The sequence below is a fragment of the Oncorhynchus mykiss genome, chromosome 8 (genome assembly GCF_057628025.1).
Source record: "Oncorhynchus mykiss isolate SJ-2025 chromosome 8, ASM5762802v1, whole genome shotgun sequence".
NCBI classification, from domain to species: domain Eukaryota; kingdom Metazoa; phylum Chordata; class Actinopteri; order Salmoniformes; family Salmonidae; genus Oncorhynchus; species Oncorhynchus mykiss.
In genome coordinates this window covers 24807739-24825232 of record NC_143029.1, presented here as the reverse complement: position 1 = coordinate 24825232, position 17494 = coordinate 24807739, and the positions used below count along the sequence as shown (strand labels likewise).

The 17494-nt window shown below is 43.0% G+C and overlaps 1 protein-coding gene across 3 annotated transcripts in view; it reads left to right on the top strand.

Annotated features, from left to right (window-relative positions):
* Nucleotides 1-17494, top strand: part of LOC110529653 (calcipressin-2) — a 113784-nt gene that overhangs the window by 45603 nt on the left and 50687 nt on the right. Inside the window, exon 1 of one of the 3 annotated variants that reach the window (XM_090243005.1) lies at nt 11911-12049. The exons of the other annotated variants lie outside the window; for them this stretch is intronic. The gene's annotated coding sequence lies outside the window, so the exon portion shown is untranslated. Of the gene's footprint in view, nt 1-11910; nt 12050-17494 lie in introns of those variants that run through there. 3 annotated transcript variants of the gene reach the window in all.

Here is a 17494-nt window from a genome sequence, read left to right as displayed (position 1 = left end):
ACACATTTTAAAATACAGGACTAGAATGTGTGTTCTGTGGGTCTGTCTATGCTGCTCAAACAACTTGGCACAACTGAATTTTGTGCTTTCAGTCTGCAATTACTGTAAGACTATTCTGAGGGTGTGTCTGACAGTGTTGTACAGTGACCGTTGTTTTGTCCCATCATCAGCCGACTAGAAGTGACACCATGTCAATGTGAACACGGTCTCTGCTGTGAGTCCAGCTGGACCAGATGAGCTGATGGATAAATGGCTGTGTTCTGTTTGATGTGGGATTAGAGAGACATTAGGTTAGCTCGTCACCTGTCAGTCACTCCACAGAAGCCATTTTAGTTATTTTAATCAACCTTTATTTAACTGGGCAAGTCAGTTAAGAACAAATTCTTATTTACAATGGTGGCCTAGGAACGGTGGGTTAACTGCCTTGTTCAGGGGCATAACAACCTTGTCAGATCAGGGATTTGATCTAGCAACCTTTCGGTTACTGGCTCAATGCTCTAACCACTAGGCTACCTGCTGCCAATGCGCATGCCTAGGGTAGTTAACAAGGTGTACAGGTTAGTACAGGTTAGCTGCCCAGCTAACCTGTACTGTCTGTTTCTGATTGTATTACTGTCTGTACATGCACAACAAACCTTTGATGTATTGATTTTAACACTGAAGTATTATTTGAATGCACTGTATGCAGTTGGTGTTCATTTTACATCAAACATGTCAGAGCCTTTTTACCATTACTTTGATTTGTGTTGGAACAAGTTTCATTTTTAGGGTGAAGTGTGTTGAATTGCACAGCAAGATGCTGCAGCTTTGTTCTACTTTTGGCACTCTGAAATGTTCATAATTGACTTGCGTAAGACACACACACACACACCCACACACACTCATGCACACACTACTGTGCATCCATCCATAATAGTCAGTGATTAGGAAAGGAGGCTCTGTCTGAGTGATCATTACTCCTCCAATCACCTTGGACACACATGTTTTGTTTAATGAATCACTGTCTGCTGCTCGGCTGCTCTGGTCTGGCTGCTCTCCCAACCACCATCTTCAACTGGGTTAATCATCTAAAATATAGAAGATTCTGGAATCTAGACTATCCTCTGATAGAAGATGAGGCAGAGAGACTGAAGAGATGAAGTTATGATTGGAGTGATGTGAATAATTTTTTTAATGGAATATCTATATATGAGTCAAGGAGGCCCATTATCAGCAACCATCACTACTGTCTTCTAATGGCACAGGTTTATCATTTTAAAAGGCTAATGGATCATTAGAAAACCCTTTTGCAATTATGTTAGCACAGCTGAAAACTGTTGTGCTCATTAAAGAAGCAATACAACTGGCCTTCTTTAGACTAGTTGAGTATCTGGAGCATCAGCATTCATGGGTTCAATTTACAGGCTCCAAATGGCCAGAAACAAATAACTTTCTTCTGAAACTCATCAGTCTATTCTTGTTCTGAGAAATGAAGGCTATTCCATGTGAGAAATTGCCAAGAAACTGAAGATCTGGTACAACGCTGTGTACTACTCCCTTCACAGAACAGCGCAAACTGGCTCTAACCAGAATAGAAAGAGGAGTGGGAGGCCCCGGTGCACAACTGAGCAAGAGGACAAGTACATTAGTGTCTAGTTTGAGAAACAGACACCTCACAAGTCCTCAACTGACAGCTTTATTAAATAGTACCCACAAAACACCAGTCTCAATGTCAACAGTGAAGAGGCGACTCCGGGACTCTGCCTTCCTCTGTCCAGTGTCTGTGTTCTTTTGCCCATCTTAATCTTTTCTTTTTATTGGCCAGTCTGAGATATTCCTTTTTCTTTGCAACTCTGCCTAGAAGGCCAGCATCCTGGAGTCCCGGGTACTATTTAATGAAGCTGCCAGTTGAGGACTTGTGAGGTGTCTGTTTCTCAAACTCAGTTGTGCTCAGTTGTGCACCGGGGTCTCCCACTCTTCTATTCTGGTTAGAGCCAGTTTGCACTGTTCTGTGAAGGAAGTAGTACACAGAGTGGCAAATTCTCGCATGGAATAGCCTTCATTTCTCAGAACAAGAATAGACTGATGAGTTTCAGAAGAAAGTTATTTGTTTCTGGCCATTTTGAGCCTGTAATTGAACCCATAAATCCTGATGCTCCAGATACTCAACTAGTCTAAAGAAGGCCAGTTTTATTGTTTTTTTAATTAGGACAACAGTTTTCAGCTGTGCTAACATAATTGCAAAATGGTTTTCTAATGATCAATTATCCTTTTAAAATGATGAACTTGGATTAGCTAACACAGGAGTGATTGTTGCTGATAATGGGCCTCCTTGACTCCTATATAGATATTCCGTAAAAAAAATCTGCGTTTCCAGCTACAATAGTAATTTACAACATTAACAATGTCTGCACTGTATTTCTGATCAATGTTATGTTATTTTAATGGACAGAAAATGTGCTTTTCTTTCAAAAACAAGCAAATTTCTAGTGACCCCAAACTTTTGAACGGTAGTGTAGATGGAGGATAACAGCTGAGATCCTAACCGCTCTGAAGCGTTCTGATTTGAACGCTAAAGCAGCTTCTCCCTATGCTTAGTCACAGCAGCTAATGGTGGTGACCAAGTCACTTGTATCAGTTGCTGCTGAGAATATCACTGACACGGATGTGTTATTTTACATGTTGCCAGGCTTCCATATCCCTTCTGCCACAGATACTTATGAATATGGAATGAATATGGATTGAATATGAAGTGAATATGGAATGAATATGGAATGAATATGGAGTGAATATGGAATGAATATGGAGTGAATATGGAGTGAATATGGAATTAATATGGAATGAATATGGAGTGAATATGGAATGAATATGGAGTGAATATGGAGTGTTGAAGTCGCTCAGTCGTGGGTTCTTAATGTTCACACGAGCACGTCTACAGCCTGACGTGACTGGTCAACGGTGTTGTTGACCATGACATGGCACCATGACCTCTCTCTCCCCCTTCTCTTCCTCCTTTTTCTCCCCCTCCCCCCTCGCTCCCTTCCTGCTCTCTTTCTCTCATTCTCTCTCCCTCTTTCTCCCTCCCTCTTCCACCCCCTTTCTCTCTCCCCCCACAGTCTGCCTGTGTCCATGCTTTCCATTGAGCTGTGTCCTATATAGTCAAAAGAGGGGTTAGAGGTTGAGGCAGGCTGTAATACCATTTAATGAAAGGAGGAGTAGCTGGTCACAGAGACATGTCATCTCTCTCTTCAGCCCTACAGTAAGAAACTCACCAGTCACCAGAGTCAGGACCAGGGTCAGTGTCATTCCTGTACCAGTCGTGAACTTGAACCCTGACTTGTGACCTATCAGCCTCCTGAATTTTGAAAGACTGAGCAATTATGGAGGTCTCTATGAAGGTTACAGTTACTGCAGTAGGCTGTGTTAATAATGAGTTGTTTTGACACTGTACTCCTTGAATAAGTGAACTTGGTTCTGAACTGTATTTTTGTATATATTTTTTTATATTGACGTTTATGGGTGCGTTGTTTGGGATACTGTACTGTGGGTGATTGAGCACAGAAATACTATATTCCCAACACTAAACACTATCATTACTGAAGTAATTGCTGTGTACTGACTATGGAAACATGACAGTGAAAGAGGTCATGGCAGTGGTTTGGGTTAAGGATGGGGTAGGTTCAGGGTCAGTGAGAGGGTAAAACTGTCTCTCAGCTGTATTTACAGGGAGGCATTTTCACAACATGGTTGTTAACATGAGGAAGTCACCATTTCTGTTAGTTACACAACTATTACTATGATCCCAAGAGGTCCATTCATCATAATTCCTATTCAGCCAGTGTATGAATAATCATTTTGAGTTCAAGCATTCACATCTGTCTAGCTCTTTTTGAACATACTGTAGTTTTGTTCTTCTGATCTACCGCCATGATAGATAAAGGAACTGTGATCCCAGCATTTGTTCATAGTGCATCTCTTTAGTGTTCCATTGTGTGAATTTTACACTCTATAACTGGATTCTCTGTTTAGTTGGGTGTTTCAAAGGTAAGGAGAAAGAGAACAGAGAAAGAGGGGCTCAATTAGAGAGGTTAGGAATGTTACTATGAACAGGCTTAACCTGGCACAGACATTAGATATTCTATCTCGTTGTACTGAGCAGTGGTTAGATAAAACCTCCCATTTCCATAAAGCCTCACCAATCACAATGTGCTGTAATAAAGTGTGGTGTTTTAATGAATGAGAATTCATTAACCTTTGAGAAATCTATCCATGCCAGTTCTAATGGGCGACTTGTTCAATTTCTCCTCTAAGATGGAAAATCACATTGCAGTAAAATGACTGGATGGATGGATAGGGGATGTTATTAACAATCCTTCCTCCCCCACAAGCTTGCTATGTGAAATTTCCTGCCCTGGTTAAAACATGACCATTCCTTACACAAGGTTACACAACGCAGGAGCTATTTTTGGCTGTAGGTCAAGGTTCAACATGAAAAAGAGCAATCTGGGAGTCTAGAATCTGGATGTGTTTAAGATGAATTATAGTTTCTTCCCCTAAAAGGAAGAGAGAACAGAAAAAGCCTGTATTCTGGCCTCTGTTTCTTTAGTCTCTGGCTGATTCATCTCCTAGTCTGTCTGTATGTGATTAAAGCCAAAGCCTGTGTTGTTAAAGTTGACATTCATCTGTGAATGAGTCTAAAGGTGAGCCTAGTTTCATGTTGAGTTGTTCGCCTCTTCTCTCCTCTGCTGCCCCTGTTAAGAAGGGATTGATGAGGTTAATGCCAGTAAGTGAACAGTAAACATGCCTGTTTGGCTCTGGTAGCTTACCACTGTAATTACGTAAATATCCACACGCATACCGCATCGCCTTCAAAGGCGGCTATGGAAAAAACACAACACCTTGGATCACTTTTGTTCCTTCCTCTAACACAGCCCCATTTAACTTGTAATGTTATTCCAGTGGAGAGCTGTTGTGTTCCTATTGGAGAGAGTGCTTCTCATACTGATGAGGAGTGGTCTGTCCTGTCGTCCAGTGCTCCTGGTTTGCTGTAGATATATCTGTGTGTTGCTCAAGGAGAGGTGTTAACAGAAAGGTTAAGTTGAGTGGCACTTCCCTCTGTCACTCACTTAGCCCAGGGATATTCAACCGGAGTTCCGTGGGGGTACTGCAGGGCGTCCGCAAAGAAAATCTAATAAAAATACAAAATATATAAAAAACAATAGCTTTTTTTTTTTTCGTTGTTTTTATGAATATCACTAGCAACAACAGAATAAGCACATTTTTTTATTACATACCAGCAGTAAAAAAAGAGGAGAATATACTGTATCTTTCCAATGATGTCAACTTCTCAACTCCTAATGTTGAGCAAATTACACTCATTGGAGCCAATTACATTCACTAGAGTATCTGACATAGGCTTTGAAAAAGCAGCTGTGAATATCCTACCAGTGCAGTAAGTGATGCTGGCTGTTGGTAAGCTTTCTTGACTTGCACATTCATTTTTGCCAACACATGGCTAACCTTTGTTTTAACCAACTAAACCGGGGCTCTTAGCGAAAATGTTTTTGGAGTTACCGTTCTAGCTAATAGGCTGTTAGTTTCCATTTCCTCTTCCAATTATAATGTGGGGAGGCCAAAATAATGAATACCGATCTACCAAATCTATTCATTACTATATACCTGATGATATCATTCACCTGATCACAAGTTCATTTATTTTTTTTCGCTAATGTATGATGGGGTCCCTGGGTCTCCGGTTCGTCTTGGCAAGAAAAGTTTGAAGACCTCTGAACGTAACACTCAGTGGTAATGTCATGCTTTACTGGGCTTTACTTGTATACGTCAGAGAGAGCTGGATGTTTAGAAACCAGGGCTGCTGCTTGGCCTATCCCCAGGCTTCCTACACAACACCTTATGTTCTCTCCATATCTCTGTTTTTTGCCGACTCACATTTGATTTTGAGCAAGCCTTTGCGTCACCCCTTCCTCCCCCAAACTCTCAAATGTGAGGCTGTCAACACAAGTACCCCAAATAGCCACTTAGCTCCACCAGTTATCATTGGTGGTGTTGTGGAAATATGCAGAGTACTGCTCATTTTCTCTGAATAAAAGTTGTGATTAGTTATAACACTGTTAGTTAGCAGACACAATAATGCTAGACACCAATGTTCTTTGGCCAACCCACATCTCTCTCCCATTTACTGTCCGTTATAGCTGTAGCACCACTGAACCAGCATCCCCTCTCCTTTCACCCTCTCGTTTGCTTTTACTCTCATCCGGAGCCCTTTGCTTCATTAGGATATTTATTTCCATAATTGGAGCACATAAACTGTGGAACGCAGTTTAATAGATTTGAGAATGGGCCCCTCCATCTTGACATTTAGTTTTAACTGCATGACTACTACAAACACCAGATGGCAGTTATGAGGATGTTCACTGTTCACCTTTATAGCTCTCTATTATCTAAGGGCACTTAGAGCCATCAGACGCCCGCACGAACAGACTGGACTGTGCTACCTCTGCTCATGTGTGTGTGTGTGCGTGCTCATGTACGAATAGGTCTTTGTTTGTGAGCCTGAGAATTGCCATGGCCCTGTTGCCAGTTGATGTTTAAAAGCCCTGATTGCTACTTCATGGGAAGTGACATTTCTCAGGCTGTATATGTTGAAGCTTTTATTTATTTAACCTGGAAAAGACCCTTGAGGTTAGAAACCTCTTGTTTCCAGTAAGATTAGTAATCTTGATAGCCTCTACATGATGGATGTGTTCTATTGGCGTAACAGTAGGACGTGTGTGTTTGTCATTGTCTTATCCCGTGTCTTATCCCGTGTAAATAGCCAGTCTTTTTCAAATATATCTTAAACTCACTTTCTATCTACAAACTAAATATACTTTCCTGCAACACGCCTCAACCAAGGTGGTACGGATCTGCTATTTTATTCCTTATAACTGGAACTTCCACCAGGAGCTTTCCAGCTAACTAGCTTCTAGTCTTTGTTCGCCACGGCTAGCGGTCTTCACCTTTTTCTCAGTCACCAACCAGCCTTAGCTCAGACAACACCTGCCAGCCTGCACAGCGCGATATCAACCTAGAGCATATCGGACTGCTTCTCTCTACCACATTACCGGAATCCTGCTGCTCTGGATCATTAGACCGGATCATCGCAGCTAGCTAGCTGCAAACAGTGGGCTTCTGTTAGCTAATGCCTCTTTCCAGATGCAAGCACCAGCTAGCCTCGAGCTAGGCCCATATACCAGCGAATTCTAGGGCTACAATACCTCCTTTGCCAATTGGCCTGAACCCTTTATTGTCGACACGGAGCCAGGTCCTGTATGTACCTAACTGACCCGCTCTTCCCATTTATCGCCATTTACTCGTTGTTGTCTTAGCTCTCCTGGTCAACACCTGTGATTGCTTTATGCCTCGCTCTAATGTCAATATGCCTTGTCTTCTGCTGTCTTGGCTAGTTCTTATTGTTTTATTTCACTGTAGAGCCCTCAGTCCCTCTCAAAATGCCTTAGATAGCTTTTGTCCCACCCCACACACATGCAGAGACCTCACCTGGCTTAACTGGTGCCTCCAGAGACTAAACCTCTCTCATCGTCACTCAACGCCTAGGTTTACCTCCATTGTACTCCCATCCTACCATACCCTTGTCTGTACATTATGCCTTGAATCTATTCTACCACGCCCAGAAATCTGCTCCTTTTATTCTCTGTCCCCAACGCACTAGACGACCAGTTCTTATAGCCTTTAGCCGTACCCTTATCCTACTCCTCCTCTGTTCCTCTGGTGATGTAGAGGTTAACCCAGGCCCTGTAGCCCCCAGTTCCACTCCTATTCCCCAGGCGCTATCATTTGTTGACTTCTGTAACCAAAAAAAGCCTTGTTTTCATGCATGTTAACATCAGAAGCCTCCTCCCTAAGTTTGTTTTATTCACTGCTTTAGCATACTCCACCAACCCTGATGTCCTAGCCGTGTCTGAATCCTGGCATAGGAAGGCCACCAAAAATTCTGAAATTTCCATCCCCAACTACAACATTTTCCACCAAGACAGAACTGCCAAAGTGGGTGGAGTTGCAATCTACTGCAGAGATAGCCTGCAGAGTTCTGTCTGTGCCCAAACAGGTCGAGCTTCAACTTTTAAAAATCCACCTTTCCAAAAAGAAGTCTCTCACTGTTGCCGCTTGTTATAGACCCTCCTCAGCCCCCAGCTGTGCCCTGGACACCATATGTGAATTAATTGCCCCACATATATCTTCAGAGTTTGTACTGTTAGGTGACCTAAACTGGGATATGCTTAACACCCCGGCCATCCTACAATCTCCGCTAGATGCCCTCAATCTCACACAAATTATCAAGGAATCTACCAGGTACAACCCTACATCCGTAAACACGGGCACCCTCATAGATATCCTCCTGACCAACCTGCCCTCTAAATACACCTCTGCTGTCTTCAACCAGGATCTCAGCGATCACTGTGTCCGAAATGGGTCTGCGATCAAAGGACCACCCCTCATCACTGTCGAACGCTCCCTAAAACACTTCAGCGAGCAGGTCTTTCTAATCGACCTGGCCCGGGTATCCTGGAAGGATATTGACCTCATTCTGTCAGTAGAGGATGCCTGGTTATTCACTCCAAACTAGACTGCCCTTGACCAGCACAAAAACATCCTGTGGCATTCTGCATTAGCATCGAATAGCCCCTGCGATATGCAACTTTTCGGGGAAGTTAGGAACCAATATACACAGGCAGTTGGGAACGCTAAGGCTAGCTTTTTCAAACAGAAATTTTCATCCTGTAGCACAAGCTCCAAAAAGTTCTGGGACACTGTAAAGTCCATAGAGATTAAGATAACCTCCTCCCAGCTGCATTCTGCACTGAGGCTAGGAAACACTGTCACCACCGATAAATCTCCGATAATCGAGAATTTCAACAATAATTTTTCTACAGCTGGCAATGCTTTCCACTTGGCTACCCCTAACCCGGTCAACAGCTCTGCACCCCCCACAGCTACTTTTCCAAGTATCCCCCATTTCTCCTAGATACCTAAAGATTGGAAAACTGTCGCTGTCATCCCCCTCTTCAAAGGGGGAGACACTCTAGACCCAAACTGTTACAGACCTATATCTATCCTACCCTGCCTTTCTAAAGTCTTCGAAAGCCAAGTTAACAAACAGATCACCCTCCATTTCGAATCTAACCGTACCTTCTCCGCTATGCAATCTGGTTTCCGAGCTGGTCATGGGTGCACCTCAGCCACGCTCAAGGTCCTAAACGATATCATAACCGCCATCAATAAAAGACAGTACTGTGCAGCCGTCTTCATCGAGCTGGCCAAGGATTTTGACTCTGTCAATCACCATGTTCTTATTGGCAGGCTCAACAGTCTTGGTTTCTCAAATGACTGCCTCGCCTGGTTCACCAACTACTTCTCAGATAGAGTTTAGTGTGTCAAATTGGAGGGCCTGTTGTCATGACCTCTGTCAGTTAACTAACCTCCAGACACCTAGGTGTATAAACTCTCCTTCTTGAATCACATTAAGCATCTCCAATCCAAAATTAAATCTCGGGCTGTGTCTTTTCTCTGTATACATCAATGATGTCGCTCTTGCTGCTGGTGATTCTCTGATCCACCTCTACGCAGACGACACCATTCTGTATACTTCTGGCCCTTCTTTGGACACTGTGTTAACTAACCTCCAGACGAGCTTCAATGCCATACAACACTCCTTCCGTGGCCTCCAACTGCTCTTAAATGCAAGTGAAACTAAATTAATGCTCTTCAACCGATCGCTGCCTGCACCTGCCCGTTCGTCTAGCATCACTACTCTGGACGGTTCTGACTTAGAATATTTGGACAACTACAAATACCTAGGTGTCTGGTTAAACTGTAAACTCTCCTTCTTGAATCACATTAAGCATCTCCAATCCAAAATTAAATCTAGAATCTGCTACCTATTTCGCAACAAAGCATCCATGCTGCCAGACATACCCTCGTAAAACTGACCATCCTACCGATCCTTGACTTTGGCGATGTCATTTACAAAATAGCCTTCAACACTCTACTCAGCAAACTGGATGTAGTCTATCACAATGCAGTTGGTTTTGTCACCAAAGCCCCAAATACAGTTGAAGTCAGAAGTTTACATACACCTTAGCCAATTTAAACTCAGTTTTTCACTATTCCTGACATTTAATCCTAGTACAAATTAATTGTCTTAGGTCAGTTAGGATCACCACTTCATTTTAAGAATGTGAAATGTCAGAATAATTAGTAGAGAGAATTATTTTTTCCAGCTTTTATTCCTTTCATCACATTCCCAGTGGGTCAGAAGTTTACATACACTCAATTAGTATTTGGTAGCATTGCCTTTCAATTGTTTAACTTGGGTCAAACGTTTCGGGTAGCCTTCCACAAGCTTCCCACAATAAGTTAGGTTAGTTTTGGCCCATTCCTCCTGACAGAGCTGGTGTGACTGAGTCAGGTTTGTAAGCCTCCTTGCTCGCACATGCTTTTTCAGTTCTGCCCACAAATGTTCTATGGGATTGAAGTCAGGCCTTTGGGATGGCAACTCCAATACCTTGAAGTTGTTGTCCTTAAGCCATTTTGTCACAACTTTGGAAGTATGCTTGGGGTCATTGTCCATTTGGAAGACCCATTTGCGACCAAGCTGATGTCTTGAGATGTTGCTTCAATACATCCATATTATTTTCCTGCTTCATGATGCCATCTATTTTTCCTTCAACATGATGCTGCCACCCCCGTGCTTCACGGTTGGCTTGGTGTTCTTCGGCTTGCAAGCCTTTCCCTCCAAACATAACAATGGTCATTATGGCCAAACAGTTCTATTTTTGTTTCATCAGACCAGAGAACATTTTCCCAAAAAGTACGCTCTTTGTCTCCATGTGCAGTTGCAAACCGTAGTCTGGATTTTTTTTATGGCGGTTTTGGAGCAGTGGCTTCTTCCTTGCTGAGTGGCCTTTCAGGTTATGTGGATGTAGGACTCGTTTTTGTACCTGTTTCCTCTAGCATCTTTGTTCTGGGATTGATTCGCACTTTTCGCAACAAAGTACATTCATCTCTAGGATGAGCGATATGACGGCTGCGTGGTCCCATGGTGTTTACACTTGCGTACTATTGTTTGTACAGATGAACGTGGTACCTTCAGGCATTTGAAAATGGCTCCCAATGGTGAACCAGACTTGTGGAGGTCTACAATTGTTTTCTGCGGTCTTGGCTGATTTCTTTTGATTTTCCCATGATTTTCCCAAAGAGTTTGCACTGGGTTTGAAGGTAGGCCTTGAAATACATCCACAGGTACACCTCCAATTGACTCAAATGATGTCAATTAGCCTATCAGAAGCTTCTTAAAACCAGTTATGCATTAGGGGGCGCTATTAACATTTTTGGATGAAAAACGTTCCCCTTTTAAACAAGATATTTTGTCACGAAAAGATGCTCGACTATGCATATAATTGACAGCTTTGGAAAGAAAACACTCTGACGTTTCCAAAACTGAACTGATGTTACAGGCGAAACCCAGATAAAAATCCAATCAGGAAGTGCCGCATTTTTTGAAACCGCCTCATGCAAATGACTCCTTATATGGCTGTGAATGAGCTACGAATGAGCTTACATTTTCCACGCATTCCCCAAGGTGTCTACAGCATTGTGACGTCTTTTTAGGCATTTCCATTGGAGAATAGCTGTAAGGGACCATATTTGGCGAGTGGTCACATGGTGTCACCCGGAGAAAATCTTGCGTCAAATACTGAGGTAGCCATTTTTCCAATCACTTCTTATGAGAAACCAATTGCCTCGACGGATATATTATCGAATATATATGTTAAAAACACCTGGAGGATGGATCCTAAACAACGTTTGCCGTGTTTCTGTCGATATTGTGGAGCAAATTTTGAAAAGAGTTTGGCGTTATAGTTTCTCAGCCAAGCATGATGAAAAAACGGGAGCTTTTTCGCCTACAAAAATATTATTTTTGGAAAAAAGGAACATTTGCTATCTAACTGGGAGTCTCCTGAGTGAAAGCATCTGAAGTTCTTCAAAGGTAAATGATTTAGTTTGGTTGCTTTTCTTATTTTTGTTAAAATGTTGCCTGCTGCCAGCAGAGCCTAGCATAGCATTATGCCATGCTAAACTTACACAAATGCTTGTCTAGCGTTGGCTGTAACGCATATTTTGAAAATCTGAGATGACAGTGTTGTTAACAAAAGGCTAAGCTTGTGTTTAAATATATTTATTTCATTTCATTTGCGATTTTCATGAATAGGAAAAGTTGCGTTATGCTAATGCAGTTTGAGGCTCGTTGCAAGAGGTTTTAAGCCATGACATATTTTTCTGGAATTTTCAAAGCTGTTTAAAGGCACAGTCAACTTACTGTACGGAAACTTCTGACCCACTGGGTTGTGATACAGTGAATTATAAGTGAAATAATCTGTCTGTAAACAATTGTTGGAAAATCCCTTGTGTCATGCACAAAGTAGATGTCCTAACCAACTTGCCTAAGCTATAGTTTGTCAACAAGAAATGTGTGGAGTGGCTGAAAAATGAGTTTTAATGACTCCAACCTAAGTGTATGTAAACTTCAGACTTCAACTGTACTACCCACCACTGCGACCTGTATGCTCTCGTTGGCTGGCCGTCACTTCATATTTGTTGCCAAACCCACTGGCTCCAGGTCATCTATAAGTATTTTCTAGGTAATGCCTTATCTCAGCTCTCCGGTCACCATAGCAGCATCCACCCGTAGCACGCGCTACAGCAGGTATATTTCACTGGTCATCCCCAAAGCCAACTCCTCCTTTGGCCGCCTTTCCTTCCAGTTCTCTGCTGCCAATGACTGTAACGAATTGCAAGAATCACTGAAGCTGAAGTCTTATCTCCCTCACTAACTTTAAGAATCAGCTTTTCAGAGCAGCTTACCGATCGTTGCACCTGTACACAGCCCATCTGTAAATAGCCCACCCATCTACCTCATCCCCATATTGTTATTTATTTATTTTTGCTCCTTTGCACCCCAGTATCTCTACTTGCACATTCATCTTCTGCACATCTATCACTCCAGTGTTTAATTGCTAAATAGTATTTTTTTCGCCACTATGGCCATTTTTTTGCCTTGCCTCCCTAATGTTACTACATTTGCACACACTGTATATAGATTTTTCTAATGTTATTGACTGTATGTTTGTTTATCCCATGTGTAACTCTGTGTTGTTTATGTCGCACTGCTTTGCTTTATCTTGGCCAGGTCACAGTTGCAAATAAGAACTTGTTCTCAACTAGCCTACCTGGTTAAATGTAGGTGAAATATTATTATTTCTCTCGAACACTGTGTGCAGTATGTTGACAGCCAGTGTTGTGTCCCCGTGTTTAGCGTGTTGCCATAACCACTGTTACGGTCTCCTCACCTTGTTCCCAGTAGGGTTACTTTCCCTTTCAATCTCATGCCAAATATCATCATAACCCACAAAGACTCTCCTCAGCTGATCCAGCATGGGAATCACGCCACTAAAGGCTTTGTGGTCTGTAACTAAACAGTACAGTGGACAGTAAGACCCATTTGAATGGATACACCATGGCTTCCCTTTTTCTTGGAAGGATTGTGTTGGTCACATCATCATGGTGTGAGCAGCAGGCCTCGACGATGACAGTTCTGCATCACAGCATACACATTACACTGTTAAGTCATCGTCAACTCCTATTCACCCATATGTTATGTCAAGACCATGTGACCTTTTCCTGGTCAAATCAGATTTTCAAAAACACTCATGGTCCTAGTTATGCAATAGCTCTTCTGTGTTGATGTTTGATGGAAGAGACAACAGAAGACTCCATGCCTCCTGGGCTCTGAAACTAATATGAAGAGTGAGATACTGAGATGGTACCTTAAACAGATGCTAGTGGTGGCCAAGCACAAGCCTTTCCCCTCCAGTGAATAAGCTGCTTGCTCTCTTTCAGAATACATTTTCTTTGTGTATTTCTCTCGGTCCGTTGCCTAGAAGGAGCTGGGGCAAGTCTTTGGGAACACAATGCTACCCTCTTTCTCATGCCAGATCACCTTACTGTCTCCCCAAAGAGAAACTCAAGGAGTTCTTAATCTTCTCACCCTCTTCTCCTGCAACAGGTTGGTCAAATTAAGATCCTACATCTGTAGCATACTTTATGCATATTTATTCAATCACTAGCCAGATTGAGTGTGCTCAAATCCTCATCTGCAATGTACAGTCAGTCTGGCCCAGCTAAAGCCTCAGGTCACTTGGAAGGTCAGTTAAGATGAATTAGCCATGTCCTAGTCATTCCTGTCTGTCCTCTGTAGTGGAATGTTGCACCCAGTCAGTCCCTCCTGGTTGGGGATGCTGTGTGAGTGTTCTGGAACGCTGTGTCTGGAATCTCCAGTGAAAACAATGTAGGAACAGAACACAAGCTGTTTCTCATTAACATTCTGAGTGCAGAGAGAGCACAACACAGGGCAGCTCGGAACGGTGAAATACTGGAAGCTGCTCTGCATTCCCAGCGTACCTCCGCTGTGTGCATTATTTTAGCCCAGAAATTCTCCTATTGCCTTTGGCTTGTGTCAATGTTGTCGAAGGGTAATGAGTTTCAGTGGACTCGTCTTTTTCATCCAGCGTAATATTTTCTAGGTCATCTTTGTTTATGTTGAGTATTATTGTTCGTTGTGCTACTTTGTGCTAGATTTATTGAAATATGCTGATGTTGCATAACCCCATGGCAACAGTTAGCAAAATGGCACCTCATGCTTTGCTCTTAACACACTTCACTGTGTGTAGCAGTAGGTCTCGTTTGAGCATGTTCCGTCACCCATTCACATCACCTGATTTAAACATATAACCCCACACGGGCACCACCACTTTCCAACTCATCAGCTCTGAAACACAAAGCACTGTGCAAGATGAGTTACATTTCCTCCTCTCCTCTACTCCTGCTGTCATCCACAGACTACATTTGGATGGTTCTGCGTCAGAACATTAGATGACAGTTGATACCTCGCTAACGAGTCAACTCTGAGTCATTCTCAAAGTGATATATAGTTTGCATGGGGAAAACGTAGCTATGAATAATTGGCTGCACCTTGTGTGTGTGTGTGTGTGTGTGTGTGTGTGTGTGTGTGTGTGCATATCTTTCTCGTTTTGCGGTCAGAATGTGTTGGATTCTGTGGCGTTTCTAGAGGTTGTATCAGTCGTATTCATTCCTTTTCCCCGCTCTTAAAGTAATATGATACATCACACTACGGTAGAGAATATCGAATGCATTCTACCTGGATGTCTCAGTATTGCAGGGGCCTTGCTTTGAAATATGGTAACAGTCAGTCAAAGTGAAACTCAATATGCCTCAGGCTGCTGCCAGCCTTCACTATCACTGGAGGAGAAAATCAAATCTATTTTATAAAGCCCTTTTTACATCAGCAGATGTCACAAAGTGCTTATATTAAATACCCAGTCTAAAACCCCAAAGAGCAAGGAATGCAGATGTAGAAGCACGGTGTCTGGGAAAAACTCCCTAGAAAGGCAGGAACCTAGGAAGAAACCTAGAGATGAACCAAAATGTGTGATGTTGAACTACAGTAATGCTTCTGCAAGATCATTGTAATTTCCTTAATGTATTTTGTATTGCTTTGGATAAGAGCATCTGTGATGCATCCTGACTTAGCTACGCCTCTGGAAGCAGCTCCAGACAAGTAATGGGCCTCGCCAACAATAAGTACCATCACTTACTCACTCCCATCCTGTCCTTCCTGGTCATCCCCTCTAACAGCAGCTGTATGCTTGCACATCCTCCCTGCCCCTCCAGTCTAACACCGTCTTTCCTAATCACTTTTCTGATATTATTTGTCTTCGAGCCTCCGCAGTGTTTGATACGTTTGTTATGGACACACTCTCACTAACCATTAGGCTGATAAGTGTCCTGAAAGCCTTCAGTACTTAGCCCCACACACACCCCACACACACACACTCATGACCCATCTGAGTGATGTCAGAGAGGTTATACTTTCCTTATCACAACTATCTTATCACAACTATCTTTGTACACACACACACACACACACACACACACACACACACACCCAAACATACCCGTCCAGATGACATCAGGGCCTCAGCCTCTCTAATTGTCAGATTCTGATAAAAAAGGATCATTCTGAAGCTATTTTTATCAATCTCTCCTCCTGAGCATCATGCGTTATTCCACCAGTAATGTGCCTGAGCCATTTGCTTAACTAGGAGGAATGTGCCCACCAGCTCTTTGGTAATGCATGGATCGGTCGGCAGGTGGAGAGAGAAAGAGTATTTTTAGAAAGCTACAGTATGTTCCCTCCATTCCAGCTCCAACGAAACCCTCCCTCTCTTTTCCTCCACTCCTCACCTCGCTGTCCATATTTGCGAAAGAATGTGATCTATTCTCGAATTACACTCACAATGCCTTCTCTGCAGAACACTCTAAAGTAGAGCAGGCTAGGTATTTTAATGCCATTAGGCCTATGTAAGCTAAAGCCCTAGTGATGGAACATAAACCTGACCCAGAGGGTGATGTTACTGATTGGTGGATCAGGTTTCATGTTTGACAGGTTCCCATGCTAAGCCAGCTCAGATCCACACACTGCCCTGCTGGTGCTGCTTTCCATCCTACTGCTGAAACACTTTCCTCCTCTGTGTGGTGTGGGTCTGAGGCTCTAGAGTCTTGGAGATGGATACATCACCTGAGTTGGAATATTGTTGTACAGAGAGGGAACCCAGTACATTTTTGTTCATGAGTTGGACGCAACATTATGTCTGCTTTAGCCTTAACTCAGGCTAGAAGTTGCTTCTAGGTACAGATCTAGGAGCAGTTTGCCTCAATCTTGAGCTTAGACCATTCGGGTAGAGGAATGCAAACATGACCTCTTATCTGTGTCTAGTGGGCAACGTAATCCTACTGCTCTGGCTTATTGAAAGGCAGAAGAACATGCTACCGAAGTGAAACGTTGAAGCAGCAACATTTGCTGCTGTATTCATTCCCACTACTCTGACAACGCAGAGGGAAACTGTTAAAGTGCTGATCCAAGGCACCTACAGTGAGCCAGGTCCTCCTCCACCAGACCTCTCTATTTTACACACCCTCACCTGTCGAAGGGGAGGAGTACAGCAAACTGAACCGAGCTGTCACCACTCATTTCCAGCCCCCCAATCAGGACAGACACATACCGGTCCCAGCTGTCAGCTCCCAGGACACTTACTAGGCATCGGGAGCCTGCTACACGCCACCGATCTCACACACACTGACAGGAAACAAACTCTGAGACACATTTACTAGTTTGGAAAGTGACTGCCTGTCTCTACAGACCAGCTCCACCAAGGAAGTCATATTTTCATCTGTCACCGGCTCTGACATAACGAGCTGCTAATGCGCTCTCTTTGTCAGGCGTGCTGATAGACGACTATTGTATCTGAGTGACTCAGAGTGTTGTGAATAGATGTTTTGATGGGAGTGAGATGTG